The sequence below is a fragment of the Panthera onca genome, chromosome E1 (genome assembly GCF_046562875.1).
Source record: "Panthera onca isolate mPanOnc1 chromosome E1, mPanOnc1 haplotype 2, whole genome shotgun sequence".
NCBI lineage: Eukaryota > Metazoa > Chordata > Mammalia > Carnivora > Felidae > Panthera > Panthera onca.
The window spans coordinates 20893068-20913999 of NC_138352.1; the positions used below are offsets into that span (position 1 = coordinate 20893068).

Here is a 20932-nt window from a genome sequence, read left to right on the forward strand (position 1 = left end):
AGAGCATACTTGTGACAGATAGCATTCCGGGCCCACCCAGACAATCCAGGATGATCTCTTTGCCTCAAAATCCTTAGTTGAATCACATCGGCAATTGTCCGTTTGTTTTGGCCAAACAAGGTAACATATTCACAAGTATTGGGGATGATGAGGATGTGGCCATCTTTGGGGGAAGGGGGGGTATTATTCAGCCTATCACCAGGGGGCACGAGAAGTTTGGGAAGCACAGAGCAGGTCAGGAAGTACGACTCATACTGGCAGAGTTCAAACACCTGAGGGCATCGCCCGTCCTCTTGTGGAGTGGATTTTGCCCTCTGCCCGCACCATCTTCTCACCAAAGTACCGGAGGAGTGGGATCCAGGGGGAAGGACAGGGGTCTCCGGGCCTTTGGGGAAGACAGACTTGTGGAGTGACCCTGGACCCCATTCATTCACCATACCCTGAGACTCTTGGACACGGTTTGATTCTCTGGTGTCTACATTGGTGACGGACAGCCACCTTAGAAAAAGCGAAATTTAAATTGCACAGGTTCAAATGAGCGTTGTTTTACTCCGTCGTCCGTACAGATTACTACCTTGGGGCCCCAGCTCAGATTCGCACTGTCTTTATTTAAACTGCTTTTGAAACGTTAATCACTGGATGTTAATAAACAAAGTAATTGTTCTTGATTTTCTTATGGGTTCCGTTTACTAAAGGGAACCGAGATTTTCTGTGATTTCACAAGGAGGCATGAGATCTGGAAGTAGGCTAAGGCGCTTTGCCTATGAAATTAACGAAGACATTTTCTTATCGCATAATCAGTAAATTGGAAACGGGATTCTCGCGCGTTTCAGGGAAAGGTGCCTGGAACAACTTCTCGCTCAATCTGATTAGTGCATTCACAGCGAGCGCTTTCTCCGGGGAGCCTTTCTGCAAGGAGGGTTTATCAGCTGAACTCATGTAATTCAGCAAGTGGGGGCTGGTGGAGAAGCGGGACATCTCCCCAGCAGCTTTGATCAGGCCCGCCTGCTCTCCACCCCCCTGCCCACCGCCCACCCGCACATCTGCACTGGCCCGTGGCTGTTCTGACTCCAGTGGTATGTGATGTCTCCTTTGCCCCAAGCAGACAAGAGCAGACCAGAGGAGCCAGCAAGCTCTCCGGGAGAGGCACGGCGATCTGCAGCCCCCACAGGAAGAGGAAGCCAGAGGAGAGGTCAGCTCCTTCTCAGAGCAAAGTCCCCCGGAGCCTTGTCAGGGCCCCTAAACGTGTGACCTGACCACCTTTCTTGGACACCCCTCTCCTGGGGGCTCACCAGGGTGAAGCAGAAATGCTGGCTGGGATCCACAACAACAAAACCTCATCACTTTCATGCTTTGGCTCCTGCTTCCTAGTGAGCCGGGTTCAGATCCCAGTGTGGGGTCTTCTCCCTAAATGGGGTCCTTTTATATAAAAAGGCACATTGTTAGAGAAGAGAGGAGGGCTTCAGCCAAACACAGAGAGGACCTTCTCAAGGAAAGAGGATGAAGTCATACAGAGGCTGGGGTCATACGTTACAAAGTGCTAATCAGAGCCAGTCAGAGACACAAGGGGAGGGACACCTTGCTGGTTTTATTCACAGGACCTTTCCCTAGTGACTAACAGTTAAAATCAATATAGAAGTTCTCAAAAAACTAAATCAAGGGAAAAAAAAGAAGCTTAAAATGAATATGGTATACATTGTCTTATGATAAATGGTGATTGATCTTCCTATAAATGATTCATGAGGCATATAGAATTTGCCTCAAAATTTTCATAGATGTTCCCCAAACTGGCCATCGTGTGTACAATAAGCAACAATTAAATAGATTTATTTTCTGTCTTAGCATATTTGAAAACAAACCAAAAAACAAGGAAGTCTTTCAAATCCAATGAATGGGGTGACATACCCAGCACTCAGAGATTGTGAAGGTCCCTTCTGGTCCTACAAGGCTGATGCGTTTCTGATTCACTTACGCCCTCCTTGAGGGCAGAGCTGTGGGGAGGGGGGCTGGGGGGGGGGGAGACCGAACATGGGCTCTGGCATTAGCCATGACTTTGAATCAAATCCCACTACTCAACAGCTGTGCAGTCTTGGGTTTGTGACGGTGACAGGCAGGAATCCGACCAGAGGAGCCAGAAAGATTTCCGTACAGGAAGGGCTCGAGAGAATTGCCAGGAGAAATCCAAAGAGCCTGGTCACACGGACCCAAGAGCCATGGACCTCTCTGCTTGTCACAGCAGGGCTACCTCCCTTTGGCACCTCCAGCCGCAGGTGCCCGTGGCTTTGGCTTCATCAGTGTGTTTCCTGCCCAGGGGTGGAGAAGGACCAGGTGTGATAGGAGGGGAAGAGGCCGTGAGCTCCCCCTAGCGGCCACTGCCAAGCACCAGACGAGGGCCAAGCGGGGCTGTTGAGACCCTCCACCCCCCTTTCATCAGGCCCTTGTCCTCTCTTGAGCCTGCTTTCCAAACCTGGCCACTGCTCCCCACACGAGGCCAGAGACCATAAAGTAGAGACCCGTGGCTCTAACCATCAACACGTGAAAGAAAAGGTTCCTGGTTGCAGTAAGTCTAAGCTGCCATCCCCAGGAGTTGATGGGTCTCTCTCCCCTTTTCCACGGAGGGGTTAGCCACCCCCCAATCTTTGTAGGTAGCTCGTGTTTCTGCAGGGGAGGTCACAGAAGCACACAGGCTCTGCAGGGCAGCGGCTAGAAGGCACAAGCAAATGCCAGACCCCGGTGTGACTGGGGAGCTGCTACCCTTCACTCAGTCCTGCTGACGAACCAGCCAGGCTCTCTCCCTCTCCAGGGTGTTCTTCGTCCTATTCTCTTTATTCTCTTAGACAACGTCTTCCCTCCTTCTGGCCAGCCCTTTCGCGGCGCAGAGATGGCTCTCTCCAGAGCTTCCTTGACGGAGAGGCCTTTATGGGGTGCCTCTCCCAATGGAAAAGCCACCCGACACGGGACTGGGACTGGGGTGTAAGTTTTCAGGAGGCATTACTCCCACGGCCTTGCAGTGTAGTTGAGGCTTGGGGGGTGTGCCTCCTTAAATTCTGCACCCTGAGAGCCCCCCTGGCCGCCCCCGGCACCGGCCCTGGCCGTGGACCCATACATGGGACCGCAGGGCAAGGGGGCGTCCACGGCCTGGCACATCATGTCTGCGAATCCCTGCGGGTGTGGCTCTGGATCGGACTGAGCCCACAGGCCAGGCTTATCCACAGCAACACCCCTCACTCCCGAGGTACCTTCCAGAGCTCATCCGCTGCGGGGCTGCAGCCGCTGGGGACCACAGGGAGACCCCCCCCCACGCTGGGCTGTTTCCTAAAGCGACCTCCCTGGCCTCCCCTGCCCCCCACATTTCCATTTCTTTCTGAGAAACGGCCCCCTAACTGCCTCCAGTGGCTTCTGTTTTCCAGGTGGAACCCCTCACTGACACACTCTCCCGCCAGGAAGACAGTGAGATCCGCAGGAGCCACGTGAAGGAGCACCAGCTCAGGGGGACACCTGGGTGGCTCAGTCGGTTAAGCCTCCGACTCTTGATCTCACGGGCGGTGGGTTCAAGCCCTGCGTTGGGCTCTGTGCTGACAGTGGGGAGTCTGCTTGGGATTCTCCCTCCTCCCTCTCTCTCTCAGAAATAGATAAACTTAAAAAAAAAAAAAAAAAAAAAAAAGGAGCATCAGCCTGTGCTTGGTCCACCTGCCCCCAGGCCTCCCGCCTGCCCTAAGTGCCCCCACCTGCACAGACTCCTCGTCGCCCTCCTCAAGCAGAGTCCCCAGGGAAGCCTCCGCTGGCCCTGCTCGCCCTTCATCGCACACTACCCTCCACCCCGCTGAACAGTCCACTCCTGACTCCACGGTTTGTTTCTGGCCATGCGGTTCCTGCCAGGGCATCTGTCTGGTCATCCAGTAGCCACTGGCCTCTCTGAGGAGACGGTAGGAGCCACGAGGCAGGTGCTCTGGCAGCCGGCGCCCAAAACACAGCCTGGTGCTGGTGGCTCGCAAGGAGCGATTTGGAAAACGAGTGCCTAGTAGGTACTGGAAAAATCCTCTGCTGCTTGGGATTGAGTCAAAGGGTCAGCACCACAGAACACTTATGGCAACACCAGCCCAGCAGCAGCTCTGTGGGGGGAGAAGTTAAACAAGAGGGGCGCCTGGGTGGCTCAGCGGCTTGAGCATCTGACTTTGGCTCCGGTCATGACCGCACAGTTTGTGGGTTCAAGCCCCACAACAGCTTGGAGCCTGAAGCCTGCTTCGAACTCTGTCTCCCTCGCTCTCTGCCCCTCCCCCATTTACGCTCTCTCTCTCTCTCTCTCAAAAATAAACAAACATTAAAAAAACATTTAAAGGGGTGCCTGGGTGGCTCAGTCCGACTTCGTCCGACTTCGGCTCAGGTCACGATCTCGCGGTCCGTGAGTTCGAGCCCCGCGTCAGGCTCTGGGCAGATGGCTCAGAGCCTGGAGCCTGTTTCCGATTCTGTGTCTCCCTCTCTCTCTGCCCCTCCCCCATTCATGCTCTGTCTCTCTCTGTCTCAAAAATAAATAAACGTTAAAAAAAAAAAAAAAAAAAAAAACAAAAAACCATTTAAAGACAAAGTTACCCAACCAGCCCCCAGCGGTTCTGTCACAGTTGTTTTTTTTTAAGATTTTATTTAAAATAAATAAATAAATAAAATTTAAAAAAAAAATAAAGATTTTATTTTTAAGCCATCTCTACACCCAACGGTGGGGCTCGAACTCACATTCCCCGAGATGAAGTGTCCTGTGCTCCTCCCACTAGCCTCTGTTTTGATGCAAATGCCGGAGGCCCCAGGCCAGACCTGCCCAGCCAAGACCTTCCTGAACTCCTGGCTCCCAGAAAATATGAGTGATAAGTAAAATGAGTACCGTTACTTTAAGCCGACGAAAATCGGGGTGATTTGTTACATAGCAAGAGAGCCCTAGAATAGCTCTCCACCTCAAGGAACTGAAAATCTAGTTGGAAAGCCAAGAAATGAGTGAATTTAGCCAAGTTTATTAGTAGACGCGGGTAAGTTCCCACCTAGGTGAATAAAGTAAATCCCCCCACCCAAGTACTCCATTCTCCTTGTCCTACCTGTTCCTCTCCACTGGCCCCCTTCCCCGGCCCCTAATTTTCATTTGGACCCCCAACTCCTTGATTCTATGCCCCCTTCTCCGGCCCCTAATTTTGATTGGCCCCCCCAATCCTTGATTCTACGCCCCCTTCCCCAGCCCCTAATTATCATTTGGACCCCCAAATCCTTGATTGTGGGCCCCCTCCTCTGGTCCCTAATTTTCATTTGGACCTCCAAATCCTTAATTCTATGCCCCCTTCTCCGGCCCCTAATTTTGATTGCCCCCCCCCAATCCTTGATTCTACACCCCCTTCCCCCTGCTCCTAAATTTGATTGGTCCCCCCATCCTTCATTCTACACCCCCTTCCCTGGCCCCTAATTTTGATTGCCCCCCCCCCAAATCCTTGATTCTACGCCCCCTCCCCCGGCCCCTAATTTTCATTTGGACCCCCAAATCCTTGATTCTATGCCCCCTTCTCCGGCCCCTAATTTTGATTGGCCCCCCCAATCCTTGATTCTATGCCCCCTTCCCTGGCCCCTAATTTTGATTGCACCCCCAATCCTTGATTCTACGCCCCCTTCCCTAGCCCCTAATTTTAATTGGACCCCCAAATCCTTGATTCTATGCCCCTTTCCCCTGCTCCTAATTTTTTTTATATTCAGTACAATTTATTGTCAAATTGGTTTCCATACAACACCCAGTGCTCATCTCAACAGGTGCCCTCCTCAAAGCCCATCACCCACTTTTCCCTCCCTCCCACCCCCCCAATCAACCCTCAGTTTGTTCTCAGTATTTAAGAGTCTCTTATGGTTTGCCTCCTTCCCTGTCTGTAAACCCCTGCTCCTAATTTTGATTTGTCCCCCCAATCCTTGATTCCACACCCCCTTCCCTCCTGCTCCTAATTTTGATTGCCCCCCCCCAATCCTTGAGTCTATGCCCCCTTCCTCTGCCCCTAATTTTGATCGGTCCCCCCAAATCCTTGATTCCACAACCCCTTCCCTCCTGCCCCTAATTTTGATTGGTTCTCCAAATCCTTGATTCCTGTTGTGTGTCTTCAATTTAGTGCAAGGATGACATTTGCCCAAACTCTCAACCTGCTGGCACCCTAAATTAGCAAGTGGCCCAGTCTCCCCATCTTCATTTTGGATATACTGCAGGTAGTGGAGTCAAGGCTGTTTAGACCACAAATCCCTAGTCCCGGCTCCGGGTTCCTGGCAACAGGCATCACATAAATTTTCTACCAAGAGACACATCCGCATAATTAGACCAAAGATATTGCAGACACAGACACAGGCAAAGAGAGCAGGGCTGGGAGAAGGGTACCATTCATCAAAACCTCATCATAAATTCAAGTTGAAGGGCTGAAAAGAAACAAAATATGGACACTTCCCAAACCCAGCAGCTGGACCTCTCGCTGAAATCCCGAAATCGTTGCCGCTCAACTCAACATCTGGGAGAGAATGAAAAAATAATAAAGATTTAAAAAGAACAGACGCAGGGCAATTATCAATTGAAGTGCGGATCGGGAATATAAATTCTCTGAGAGCCTAAAGACAGAAATACACATCAGCACATGGGTTTTAGGACTGTGAATTTCACCCAGCTGTCACCACTATTCTTTTTTATTGTGGCTAATATTTCTTTCTCAAATGCACTTTCTAAGCGATGAACATAATTACGTTCAGGTTGACACGACCTGAATTAGGGTTACCGCACTTTTACTGACTCAATGGCGGCGGGGTAGGGACATTTCCAAGAGGATTCTGGTGCTGGAAGAATGCTGTGTCTAGATTTGAGAGACCCGGGTTCAAGTCCCGCCTCCCCCATTTAATTGTGTGAAACTGGCTATTTAATCTTCTAAACTTGTGAAGAAATCTGAAAATAGAAAGCCTGCCTCAGTGAGTGTTTACTGGGATTAAAATAGGTAATGTATCTTCAGAGTTGTTCCTGCCACGGTGTTGCTTTGGGCTTCTTCCCCTGTGAAATAGGGTTTGTTACTTTGTAAGGATTCTCCCCTCCCTCCCTCCCTCTCTCTCTCCCTTCCTTCCTTCCTTCCTTCTTTCCAGTAAATTAATCTCTGTGTCCAATGTGGGGCTTGAACTCACAACCCTGAGATTGAAGAGTCACATGCTCCCCTCAACTGAGGCAGCCAAGCACCCCTGTAAGGATTTTTTAGTTTATGATATTATTTAAGCTACTTTAAACAATTTTTTAAGTGTTTTTATTTATTTTTGAGAGACACAGAGTGCCAGTGGTGGGGAGGGGCAGAGAGAGAGGGAGACACAGAATCTGAAGCAAGCTCCAGGCTCTGAGCTGTCAGCACAGAGGCCGACACGGGACTCGAACCCACTAACCGTGAGATCATGACGTGAGCCCAAGTCGAACGCTTAACCACTGAGCCACGTAGGCTCCCCTAAGCTACTTTTAAGGCAGTTAAGATACTTGTGGTTGTAAGTAACTGAAAGCAGGACTTATAGTAGCTTTAAAGGAAATGAATTGAATGGTTCCAGTCAATGAGAAAGCAGTGATTGGCTACAGGGTAGGATCAACGTGTCGGGGATCACTAACATCCCAGGCGTTGAGTGCCAGTCTCCGCAGCCCATGTGGCTCTTCCCTCATGGTGCCAAGATGGCTGCTTCAGCTCCAAGCGTCTCGTCTTCACACCAGAGCACCCAAAGCATGAAAGCAGAGGAATCTTTTCAAACCTCTCTCTTACCAAGGAGGAAACATTTCTCAGACACCTCCCACAGACTTCCTTTTATATCTCATTGGCCGGATCTGGGCCATGGCTATCTCTTGCCGGGAGGCAGCCTGGGGAAAGGAATATCCAAAAAGCTAACACGAGAAGCTACTTCTAACAGGAAGGGAGAAGGGAGAGAAGAATGACACTGACCTGCCGCTGTAATGTACGTAGAATGCCCACCACGACGGGACCCATCAGTCAATGGAAGTAACATTTATTGAGCACTTACTGTATGCCAGCCACCATTCTGAGGGGGTTGTATGTGCCACCTCATCCCGTCCCCTCAGGAACCTTAGGAGGAGGTGTGACTATTAGCCTTGTTTCCTTGATGTGGAACTCGGGGCTCAGAGATGTTAATAAACTCGCCCACGGCTGCGTACCCAGTGCCTGCTGGGGCCACGGGACATTTGATCTGAGCCGGAGGAGACTGAGGCCCCACGTTAGCACACAAGAGGATGCTCGGCTCACCTCTGAGGTCTTGCTGGTCACCCATCCCTTTACATGCCCACGCATCCAGAGAAGGAAGCAGCAAGCTGGGCTTTGGCTGCCACAGGAAGGAAGACCCTTAACACAGACCACGGGGAGAGAATCTAGCCTGGTGTGAGATTCTGGGTGCGGCCACAGAGCCTGAAGTTTCAGGGCCTAGCACGGGATCTGACTCTGCATGACCGCCCGCCCCCCCGCCAGGGAACAGAACCACAAGGGGGGAAACCTCTTTCCCAAACCGATCTGGAGAAGAAAAGCAACCCAGGCAACCCCAGGGCAGAGCAGAGCCCGGGAGTGTTCAGCGGTACCCTTTAACCTGGTGCTGGCAGGTTAAGGCACTGTGAAGGTGCGCACGGACAGCCATGGGTCTAGAAGTTACCTATTGCTCCGTAACGATTACTCTGAAACTTAGCGACTTAAGCCTCACATTATCTTTCAGTTTCTGCGGGTGAGGAATCCCAGCGAAGCTAAGCTGTGTCATCCTCTGGCTCAGGGCGTCCAACAGGCTTCAACCAAGATGTTGGCCAGGGATGAGGCCATCTGAGGCTCCAAACTCGTTCTCTGATCATTGGCAGGAGTCAGTTCCTTATGGGCTTTGGACCAAGGACCTCAGTTCCTTGGTGGCTGCTATAGGGAGGCCCCCTGGGGTTCTTTGCTTCACAGGCCTTTCCACTTGCTTGTAACAGGGGAACTTGCCTCATCAGAGAGGGAGGGAGACAGAGAAAGGGCGGGAGGGAGTGAGGGAGAGGTACAGAGCGAGCAGGACAGAAGTCATAGTCTTCTGTGGCCTAATCTCAGGAGTGATTTCCAATTACCTTTTTTCTTTTTTAATGTTTGTTTATTTATTTATTTTTATTTTTTATTTTTTTAATTTGTTTTTTTTTTTTTTAATTGACATCCAAATTAGTTAGCATATAATGCAACAGTGATTCCAGGAGTAGATTCCTTAATGCCCCTCCCCCATTTAACCCAACCCCCCTCCCACAACCCCTCCAACAACCCTCAGTTTGTTCTCCATATTTTTGAGTCTTTGATGTTTCGTCCACCTCCCTGTTTTTATATTATTTTTGCTTCCCTTCCTTTATGCTCACCTGTTTTGTATCTTAAATCCTCATAGGAGTGAAGTCATATGATTTTTGTCTTTCTCTGACTGACTAATTTTGCTTAGCATAATACCCTCCGGTTCCATCCACGTAGTTGCAAATGGCAAGATTTCATTCTTTTTGATTGCCAACTAATACTCCATTGTGTGTGTGTGTGTATGTGTGTGTGTGTATATATATGTATGTATATATATATATACATACATATATACATATACATACATATATATATGCACACACATATATACACGTATATATACACATACACATATATACACATATATATACACATACATATATATATACACACACACACACACACACACACACATATATATATATATACACACACACATACCTATATATACACACACACACACACACACACACATATATACCACATCTTCTTTATCCATTCATCCATCAATGGACATGTGGGCTCTTTCCATACTTTGCCTATTGTCAATAGTGCTGCTAGAAACATGGGGTGCATGTGTCCCTTCGAAACAGCACCCCTGTATCCCATGGATAAATGCCTAGTAGTGCAATTGCTGGGTCGTAGGGTAGTTCTATTTTTAGTTTTTTGAGGAACCTCCATACTGTTTTCCAGAGTGGCCGCACCGGTTTGCATTCCCACCAGCAGAGCAAGAGGGTTCCTTTTTCTCCGCATCCTTGCCAACATCTGTTGTTGCCTGAGTTGTTAACGTGAGCCATTCTGACAGGTGTGAGGTGGTGCCTCATTGTGGTTTTGATATGTATTTCCCTGGTGATGAGTGATGCTGAGCATTTTTTCATGTGTCTGTTAGCCATATGAATGTCTTCTTTGGAAACGATTATTTATTTTTTAAAGAGAGAGAGAGAAAACAGGAGCAAAACAGGGGCAAAGAGAGAGGAGGACAAAGGATCCAAAGTGGGCTCTGAGCTGTCAGCACAGAGCCCGATGCGGGGCTCGAACTCACCAACCGTGAGATCACGACCTGAGCTGAAGTCGGGCACAATGGACTGAGCTACTGTGGTGCCCCAACTTCCTGTTACCTTTGTAGTACTCTATTCCTTAGAGTCCCTGGGTGGGTACCGGGAGGCAGGATCTTTGGGAGTCATTTTGGAAGCTGCCTACTGCAGTGGTCAAGCTTGAATCAGCGAACAGGTCACAACGGTCAGGCCATGGGGAGGTCTAGGTAGGGTGGCCCCTTGACCATCAGGCCAGCAGCTGGGGACCTGTCATTAAGGCAACACCATGGGCCAGGCCTAGGAGGACACTGCAGAATCAGGCAGCTGTGGGAGTCAGAATTCCAACAAGGTGTTGCATCGAGTAAAGGAGGATGGTCCAGACTCTGAGAGCCCAGGCGGCAGAGGTGAGTCAGGAGAGTGGGAGAATTTTAAAACTTGGTGATGACTCTCGGAGCCAGGAGGCTTCTTAGGCACTGTCTCCCTGACAAAGATTGATCCTAAACCCTGATGAGTCCGGACCTTGTAGGTGGGACCAGAGACCCTCTTTAGGAAGGAGGGAAGCAGCACAGAGAAGGTTCCGGAACCAGGCAAGTGGGCTTAGCATCCTGGCCCAACCATTTGCTAGTTGTGGGAACCTGGGCGAATGAATTGACCTCAAACCTGAGTTTTCTCTTCTCTAAGATGATACCTAACCCACAGTGAGGCTGAGAAAAATGAGGCAAAATGCTAAAAGCCCCCCATGCAATGTTCTGCTGAATAGCATTCAGTAAAGGTTTATTATGTTATCAAGATGGTTATATAAAAGTAGCACATTTAGAAAAAAGAATGAGTCCATTCCTTAAAATCGAAACAACACCCATGTATTTATTTATTTTTTTAAGTTTTGTTCATTTAAGTAATCTCTACACCCAACGTGGGGTTTGAACTCACATCCCCGAGATCAAGAGTTTTATGTTCTTCCGAATGAGCCAGCCAGGCATCCCAAAACGACACCGATTTAAGGAAGCTGATGTTCTCTGGTTGAGAAGATAAGATCTGACCCAGGTTCACATTTACTAATAAAGGGTGATTGGCTGTTTCAGGTCAGGCATTGAATTAGATGCCTAATGTGTTGTTGTTGTTGTTGTTGTTAAGTTTATTTATTTATTTTGAGTGGGGAGGAGCATAGAGAGAGGCAGAGAGAGAGTCTCAAGCAGGCTCATTGCTGTCAGTGCACAGAGCCCTATGCAGGGCTCGAACCCACGAACTATGAGATCATGACCTGAGCCAAAACTAAGAGTCAGAAGCTTAACCGACTGAGCCACCCAGGTGCCCCTAGGCGTCTGTTCAATAGCGTTGGGGTCTCCCTTGGGAAGGAATACCTCCTCCTGCGATCCTTCTTCACCTAGAACAGATTTAAATTCACACATGGTCTCCAGAAGGCTTCTGAGCCTCCCGGGAGGTTTTCATTAAGGATGAGAGATTTTCTAACACACCCAACCTGGGGCTCGAACTCACAACCCCGAGCTTAAGAGTCGCCTGCTCTACCCAGTGAGCCAGCCAGGCGCCCCGAAAGACAGATTTATTGAGATATGATTTACATACTGTCATATTCATACAATTCGATGAATTTTAGTCTATTTACAGATTTGAGTCACCATCACCACCAGTTAAATTTAGAATGTTTTTTTTTAAATTTTTTTTTTTAACGTTTATTTATTTTTGAGATAGAGAGAGAGAGACAGAGCATGAATGGGGGAGGGTCAGAGAGAGGGAGACACAGAATCTGAAACAGGCTCCAGGCTCTGAGCTGTCAGCACAGAGCCCGACACGGGGCTCAAACTCACGGACCACGAGATCATGACCTGAGCCGAAGTCGGCCGCCCAACCGACTGAGCCACCCAGGCACCCCAAATTTAGAATGTTTTTATCAACCCCCAAAGAAACCCTGTCCGCATCAGCAGTCACTTACTCCCCATTCGTACTCTGTCTGAACCCCAGCAATAAGTAACCTCTGTTCTGTCCCCACCGATTTGCCTATTCTGGACACGTCACATACAGACGCAATTATATCGTGTGTGATCTTTCAGGACTGGCTTCTTTCACTTATAGCATAATGTTCTCCAGGTTCATCCACATTGTGGCTCCTATCGGTGCTTTGTTCTTATTGTGGATGTCATTCCATTGTGTGGATGGACATTGTTTATCCAGTCCTCCGTGGATGGACCCTTGGGTTGTTTTCGCCTTTTGGCTATTTGGTAAATAATGCTGCTGTGAACTTGGTATAAGAGTATCTGTTTGAGCCCCTGCTTCCAGCTCTTTTGGGTATATACCTAGCAGTGGAATTGATGAATCATATGGTAATTCTATGTATAGCTTTTTGAGGACCTGCCAAACTGGTTCCCACAGCAGCTGCACCATTTTTCATTCCCACCGGCAGGGTACAAGGGTTCCAATTTCTCCACACCCTTGCCAACTCTTGTTATTTCTGATTCTAGCCATCCTGGTGGGTGTGAAGTGATATCTTCTTGTGGTTGAGACTTGCATTTCCCTGAGGGCTGATGATGTTGAGCATCTTTTCGTGTGCATATTGGCCATTTGTCTATTTTCCTTGGGGAAATGTCCACTCAAGTCTTTCTCCCATTTAAAAAAATATCTATTTGAGAGAGAGAGAGAGAGAGAGAGAGAAGACCCCAAGCAGGCTGTGCACTGACAGCAGAAAGCCCGACGCGGGGCTCGAACTCACAAACCGTAAGATCATGACCTGAGCCGAAGTCAGACGCTTAACCAGCTGAGCCATTAAGGCACCCCACTTTGCACATTTTTTAAATGGGCCTTTAAAACATACTTTTAATTGAGTTGTGATACTTCTGTATATATTCCGGGTTGCAAGTCCCTTACCAGGCAAATGATTTGCCAATATTCACCCCCATTTTGCGGATTGTCTTTTCACTTTCTGGAGGGTGTTGTTTGAAGGACAAAAGTTTTAAATTCCAATGACATGTAATTTATTTTTCCTCCTATTGCTTATGGTTTTTTTGTGTGATATCTAAGAAATCATGGCCTGAGCCAACTTCGTGAAGACTTTCTCGCATGTTTTCTTCTAAGGGTTTTATAGTTTTAGTTTGTATATTCAGGTGTATGATCTATTTTGAGTTAATTTTGGGATGCGATGTGAGGTAAGGGATCTCCATTAATTTTTTTGCATGTGGATATTAGTCTATGTTTGTATATGTTGAAAGTTTTCCACAATAAAAACTTAAGAAAAGGCAATGACAAAAAAAATATATACAGCAGATGGGAACTGCCTGTAGTTGCTAATAACCACTACCAAAGAGTGGCTTCCACAAGATATGTTTGCGTTTCTACTTATTTAGTTTGGAGGCAGGTACAGCTGATGTGGCTTGAACCAACATCTTGCCGTCTGTTTGTTTCAACATTCCTACACGTTGCCCCCATCCTCAAGGTTGCCTCATGGTCAGGAAGTAGTTGCTGGAACACCAGCCATCACTTCTCCATTATGAGCAGGAAGAAGAAAAAAAATGGGGGTGGGGGGTGGGAAAGGAGCCATAGGTCTTTAAATAACCTTTCCTGGAACCAATTTAAAAACCTGGGTTTACAACCCATGGGCTACTTCCATGGCGGGGAGGGGCACATTAACATCCTTGTCAATATAAGGTCTCTGACGGTAAGTCACCTGCACAGGCATGGGTGTCATGTAACCAAAGCTGCAGATTCTGGCGTGGCTCTGAGCCAGCAGGGGGGGGTGCAGGGAGTCACGAGGAAGGAGGTTTTGGCTCAACTCTAGGAAGAACTCCATCCGCAGAGCTGTCAAAAACAGAAGGAGCTGGCCGGGGAGGTAGGAAGTTCTCCGTTGCTGGAGGTGTTTGCACAGATCCTGGAGGACTGCTCGCCGATGACTTCAGAGTCTCCCCCCCGCCCCCGGAAGTCTCTGAGGCTGTTTGAAAACTGCCACGATGACTACTTCTGCAGCATTGACTTCCTGCGAGGAGATCCCACAGGGGAGGGGAAGGCAGGACGCTGTGTCCCCGCCTTCCAGGGGACAAGGTAGTGGAACCTGGGAAATTCCCTCACCATCCCCGTGGCCTCTATTAAGCTTAGCCTGTCTGGATGGCAAAGGTGGACTTTCTAGATGCTCACAAGCATGATCCGACTCATCTCCAGACTCACCGCTTGAGGTTGCACAACACACATGTGGCTTTTCTTATGGGGGAGGGTGCAGGCTATTTGATGCAATTGAGTTATTTGTTCAGGCCTTCAGGGCCGGTGACATGGGGACACGATTTGTGCAGGTGCACAGGGACCTGCCTCCGGAAGGTCGCTGCATCTGGTGTAATCACTCTTCTGTCATCTTAGAATTCCTAGTCACTTTTGGGGCGCCTGGGGGGCTCAGGCGGCTAAGCGCCCGACTTCGGCTCAGGTCACGATCTGGAGGTTTGTGGGTTTGAGCCCCGCGTCGGGCTCCGGAAAATCAGTGCGGACCCTGCTTGGGATCCTCTCTCTCTGCCCCTCCTCTACTGGGGCTTTCTCTCTCTCTTTCAAAAATAAATAAGTAAATCTCAAAAAAACACAATTCTTAGTCGCTTTTGGACAAGGGGCCCCACGCTTCCATTTTGTACTGGGCCCTGCAAGTTAAGTAGCCGGTCCTCCATACTTTTACTCAAAACGTCCGGAAAGTGCAAGGCATTGAGTTTGCAGACAGCCTCACACAACATGCTCATAATCTAGTCAGGGAAACGGACGAAGGGGAGAGGTAGGCACTATGGAAATATTTGCTATGTAAAGCCCTAGGTGTTTGCAAGAGGGACCTCTGACTTAGACAGGGAGGTCAGGACGGAGCAGGCCATTCAGGAGTCCAGGTCTGAACGTCAATTGCTTGTGGAAATTCATTTTTCCATTACAGGAGAACTCTAGGCAGGCACATGGCTGCTTACCTAAGGACTACATTTCCCAGCATCCCTGGCAGTTAGCTGTGATCATGTGACTAGTTATCACCAATCGAATGAGTGGAAATGGCAGGGGCCACTTCTGAGTCTGGACTTCAGAGCATCCCTGTGTGCCTTCTTCCTGCAGGTGGAATCGGCCTGGGGAGGGGACCCAGCTTCAATCATGCAGGGGACCGAGAGGGCCTGGAGGCAGGCAGAGCAATGACTGGAAGGAATCTGGGTCTCTGAATGACCACTAGGAACAGAGCTTCCCGCTCACCTGGACAAGCTTATCTCCGAACCACTACTGCAGCAAAAAGAAAGTTATATTCTTTTTCTCAAAATTAAAATATTAAAAACATTTTTTGACATTTATTCACCTTTGAGAGACAGAGCACAAGTGGGGGAGGGGCAGGGAGAGAGAGAGAGAGAGAGAGAGACCGAAGCCAAAGTAGGCTCCAAGCTCTGAGCTGTCAGCACAGAGCCTGACAGGGCTTGAACTCAGGAACCATGAGATCATGACCTGAGCTGAAGTTGGCTGCTTGACCAACTGACCCACCCAGGCGCCCCTAAGATGTGTATATTTTTTAAATTTTAAGTAGGCTCCATGCCCAATGTGCGGCTTGAACTCACAGCCCTGCAATCAAGAGTTGTGTGCTCTACCAACTGAGCCAGCCAGCCATCTGAGAAACTTAATGCTTTTTAAGCTACTGCATTCTGGGACCTCTTTGTTAGCCTCCTCAAACAAATGCAATGAGTAAATAGGAGGTATCTGTGTGGGAAAAGGGAGAGAAGGCAGCCTCCAAAACACCCAGTTGAGAGAGAACATAGTCCATTCAGGCAGGGAACTGGGAACGATTCAAGATGCCTGAAGCCACAGCTGAGGGTGGGGAGGGGGTCTTTGTCGGCTAGGGATGTTCTACTCAAATACCTTGGACTGCGTGTTTAAACAATAGACACTTACTTCCCACGGGAGGCTGGGAAGTCTAAGATCAAGGTGCCTGCAGTTTCAGGGTCTGGTGAGAGCTTCCCCCCCCATCTTGCAGACAGCCACCTTCTCACTGTCCCCGCTTTGGTGTCCCTTCATCTTCTCACAGGGACACGAATCCCATCACGGGGACTCCATTTGACTGACCCCATTTAACCGTATTGATGAGGGAGCATAAGGCGAGCTGACAGGCCAGAAACACCCCCCGACCCCCAAGTGGGATGTGTGTGCTATAAGGACAAAGGAAAAGGGAAAAACACATGGTTAACTGATAGGGATCACAGTCCTGCGGGACATGGGTCTCCATCAGTTTACAAACATCTTAATAAATCGCAAGAAAAAGCCAGTCTTATCAATAGCCTCATCTCCAGAAAACTGTAGACTCAGTTTCCTGGAGCCTCCACATCACCCTCCATAGTGATGTGGGAACAAAGGCAGAAGGAAATGGCAGGTAAAATTAAATGTCCTTATAACCTGCAGCCCATTGACAAATACTTGAGGCCGGCAGAGTAAAACGTTTCTCCAGGAACTCCCTGCGGTCTTAATGCTAATGCTCTACCTTAGCTAGACCATAGCCAGGCCTCCAGGAGCCTGTGAGTCGTTAGCATATGAAAATCTCAACCCAAACTTCCCTTGGACTTGATCTCCCCCAACTCCCAAATGTATAACCCTTCTCTCCACAGGGTCTGGGACAGCTCTTCCTGCCCACGGGTCCTGTCTCCGTGCTTTAATAAAATCACTTTTTTGCACCAAAGACATCTTCAAGAATTCTTTTTTGGCCGTCGGCTCCAGACCCCACGAACCCCACCATCACCTCAAAAATCCTCATCACTATCACCTTCAAAAACAATCTTCTTGGGGTGCCTGGGTGGTTCAGTTGGGTAAGCATCCAACTTTGGCTCAGGTCGTGATCTCAGGGCTCTTGAGTTCGAGCCCCACGTTGGGCTCTGTGCTGACAGCTCAGAGCCTGGAGCCTGCTTCTGATTCTGTGTCTCCCTCTGTCTCTGTCCTTCCCCTGCTCGTTCTCTCTCTCTCTCTCTCTCTCTCTCTCAAGAATAAAGAAACATTAAAAAAAAATCTCATTAGGACTTAGAGCTTCAACATAGTAACATTTTGGTGGCAGAGTGGGGTCGGGACACAAACATTCATCCTTAATAGATAAGGAAAAGGAAGATGGGACCACATCTTGGACCTCACATGCCAACAACGTCTGTTGTCCTCCTATGGGCTGTGGAGAGCCACGCGGGTTGTGACATGATCGGATTAGCTTTTTGGTTGGTGAGCCTGAGTTGCAACCTGCAAATTTTTAAATGTATGAAACATTTCAGAAGACTCGTCGATAATACAATAAGCAGTCACATACCCCACCGCCTCGCTTGAAAAATACATTACAGATGAAGTCCCAGGATCTCTTTCCTGATTCCAAATTCAGCTTAGTTTATTTTGTTTGGTCTGTTTGGGGTTTTTTTGAGGGCCCTTGGATAGGGCAAGAAGGAAAACAGGGCATGAATCCTTGAATATATGGCGTGTCCTCAGCACCATGCCAGGTACTGTAGGATTACACATATCAGACAAGCAGACGTGGCCGGGTGAAAAACAAACAAACTTGTGCATCCCCAGAATAAGCAGATTCCCTTCTGAGACCAGGTGCAGCGTGCTGGTGGGGGCATATGTTTCTGGAGCACAAGTACAGGCCAGGATGGAATATTTGCCCAGAATGTGCAGGCAGGACTCCTTCTGATGCACGTGTAGAGGAACGGTGTGGTCACAGGAACTCTGAACCACGTCTCGGGAAGGTTTGCAGTTCTGAGCGGACTCCGAAGGATGGGTGGAGGGGCGGGGATACAGGTGGTATTCTATCTTTTCACTCAGTGGATGGCTGGGACTTTGGAAGACAAAGAAGAGGACATGGGAAGCGAGCAGCTGGTGATGTCAGTGGTGTTGAAGAAGATTTCATTTCCTGGGCAAGAGGCGAATATAGGACCACTGGCCATAAAGTTAGAGAAGAATGCGTTTGGCAGGAGATATCCCAATGGCATCAAAGGGCATCGAAAAAAGGTTGTTATGGGATGTGGAGGGGACACCTGTTGCTTCGGTCTGTTCGGCATCCACTTACCGTCTTCTTTCAACAGCCTCTTTATCTTGGAAGGGAAACCATCCGTCTTTTTCTCATGGTCTATGTGGCCAAAGAGGTTTGATCCCATCTTTTAGCACCAAAAAAGTCACCAGAATTTCAATGATTGATTCAGAGGTGGCCCCACGACCCTATCTGGACCAATGAGAGTTGTCACTGGCACTTTGCTCAAATGGCTGGCAGTGACGTCTTCTTTCTTTCTCTGTTAGAGAGGTAAGGTGATCAATTATATGTTTGCAGCTGCTGGATGACACCTTGCTTTAAGGAGACTGAGAATTAGGTCAACATAGCAGAAAGCTGAGCCTGATGATGGAGAGAGAGAGAAACACCTTAAAACATTACAGCCCCTGGATTTAACCATGCCTGAAGCTAACCCTATTCCTTGGACTTTTCAACTATACAAGCCAATATTCTCCCTCCCAGCCCTCTGGTTTAGTGTAGTTTCAGTCGACTTACTGCCACGGATAGTTGAGGAGAAAATGGAAAACAGTCTTGGCGCAAGAGTCCAGAACAGATAACAGAGACAGTGTCATTATTCCTGAGCAAAAATAGAGACTAGAACTTCATGGTTTTACAGGTGTAGCTCCCAATGCAAAGGGTATAGGGAATGGATAAGGCAAGATTTTCATGTTACTGAAAGAAGCAAAACGTAATTTCATAAACATCACTGCCACTTGGAGGGGATTCATGACTCGCAGGGCCAACGGAAGGATACATGTTGTTTAAAAGATGCAAATCTAATGGAAAGGGCAAAGTGTGTAACAACTCCTGCGAAGAAAGTCTGTCAGGGGCACATGGCTGGCCATGTGGCTCTTGATCTCGGGGTCATGAGTTCAACCCCACCATGTTGGGTGTAGAGTTTACTTAAACAGATAGGGGTGCCTGGGTGGCTCAGCCGGTTAAGCGTCCGACTCTTGATTTCGGCTCAGGTCGTGATCTCACGGTTCGTGAGTTCGAGCTTGGGATTCTCTCTCTCCCTCTCTCTCTGCCCCTCCCCGACTTGTGCTCTCTCTCAAAAAATAAATTAATTAAAAAACTTAAAAATAAATAAATAAAAAGAAGAAGGTCCATCCATCAGTGTGGAAGGCTTTTGGGTCAGGACTAACACAGACACAAGACCCCGCTCCACCTGCCCCACCCCCCTCCCCACCGGGCCCGAGGAAGCTTCTAGACAATGCTTTCCTAACACATGTCCCAAAGGCCATGATACAGGGTCACTTATAAATCCATTTCCCAGATATAAGGGATAGGACTTTCATGCCAGATGCTGGCCAAGTGTTTCATAAACAGGTTCACTTACTCTTCACTGCAATTTTAAGAGGGACATTACAAAATGATCCTCATTCCATAGATAAGGAGATGGAGATTGAGCAAAGCTAAAAAAATTCTCAAAATGAGGTCAGTGTTCTAGCCAGGATTTGAACTCAGCCATCTGGATCTTAACCACTACATTATGTTGTGTATTTCCTTTCATTTGTGTAAATTCCTCATTTTATTGTGTGCTTAGACTTCTGTGGCTTGCATATTACCCTTCTTTTCTTTTTCTTTTCTTTTTCTTAGTAGTTTGTTTGTTTGTTTGTTTTAGTAGGCCCCACACCCAACATGAGGCTTGAACTCACAACCCTGAGATCAAGAGTTGCACCCTACACCATCTGAGCCAGCCAGGCGCCCCTCTTTTTCCCCTTCTACCTGATATCATAATAGAGGCACTTTCCCATTTTGTTTAAAGCTCTTAACTTTTTTAATTAAAAAAAGTACACACATGTAAAATGAGAGAGACTAATCTAAGGGAAGCTATGAACCCATCGCAAGGCTTCAACAATTATCAACCAATCTTATTTCCTCTGTCCACGCCTCACTCCATTATCTAAAGCAAATTGCAGACAGCACATTATTTTATCTGTAAATATGGCAGCGTGCAATTTTAGTAATTTGTTTCTTTTTTATCTTCCATCTCCTCAGGAAACCACAGCCCTGTTGGTCGAGTAACGATTACATCCAATGGAAAACTTCAATATTTGGTCATAGAGTTAAGAGCTCTTGGTTTTAGTCCCTGAATCCCTCTTTGAAATGACCTAAGTAATTTCTTTTTTTTTTTTTTTTAATTTTTAACGTTTATTTTGATTTTTGAGACAGAGAGAGACAGAGCATGAACGGGGGAGGGTCAGAGAGAGGGAGACACAGAATCTGAAACAGTCTCCAGGCTCTGAGCTGCCAGCACAGAGCCCGACGCAGGGCTCGAACTCACGGACCGCGAGATCATGACCTGAGCCGAAGTCGGCCGCTTAACCGAATGAGCCACCCAGGCGCCCCATTAATTTCTTAATGTTGTCGGAATCCAGTCTGTGCTCAGATTTTCCCCATGTAGACATTACTGTGAATGCTCTCCTTAATTTGATTCTGAGGACACATCGGGAAGAATTTGGTGGGCGGTATGGAAGTGTCAGAACTCTTGAGCCAATGTGTCCCTGTCTCTGCGGAATCCGAGATTGCAAACCAACAAAGATGCTCCCCAGATGTCAGAAACCAGATTTCCA

General features: G+C 48.2%; 1 non-coding gene across 1 annotated transcript; it reads right to left on the reverse strand.

Moving 5' to 3' along the window:
- Positions 1 to 20341: 20341 nt before the first annotated feature.
- LOC132675640 (small nucleolar RNA SNORA25) lies at positions 20342 to 20472 on the reverse strand. Its single transcript, XR_009608832.1, has one exon. It is a non-coding gene; the product is annotated as a small nucleolar RNA SNORA25 (small nucleolar RNA).
- Between the last annotated feature and the right edge of the window lie 460 nt (positions 20473 to 20932).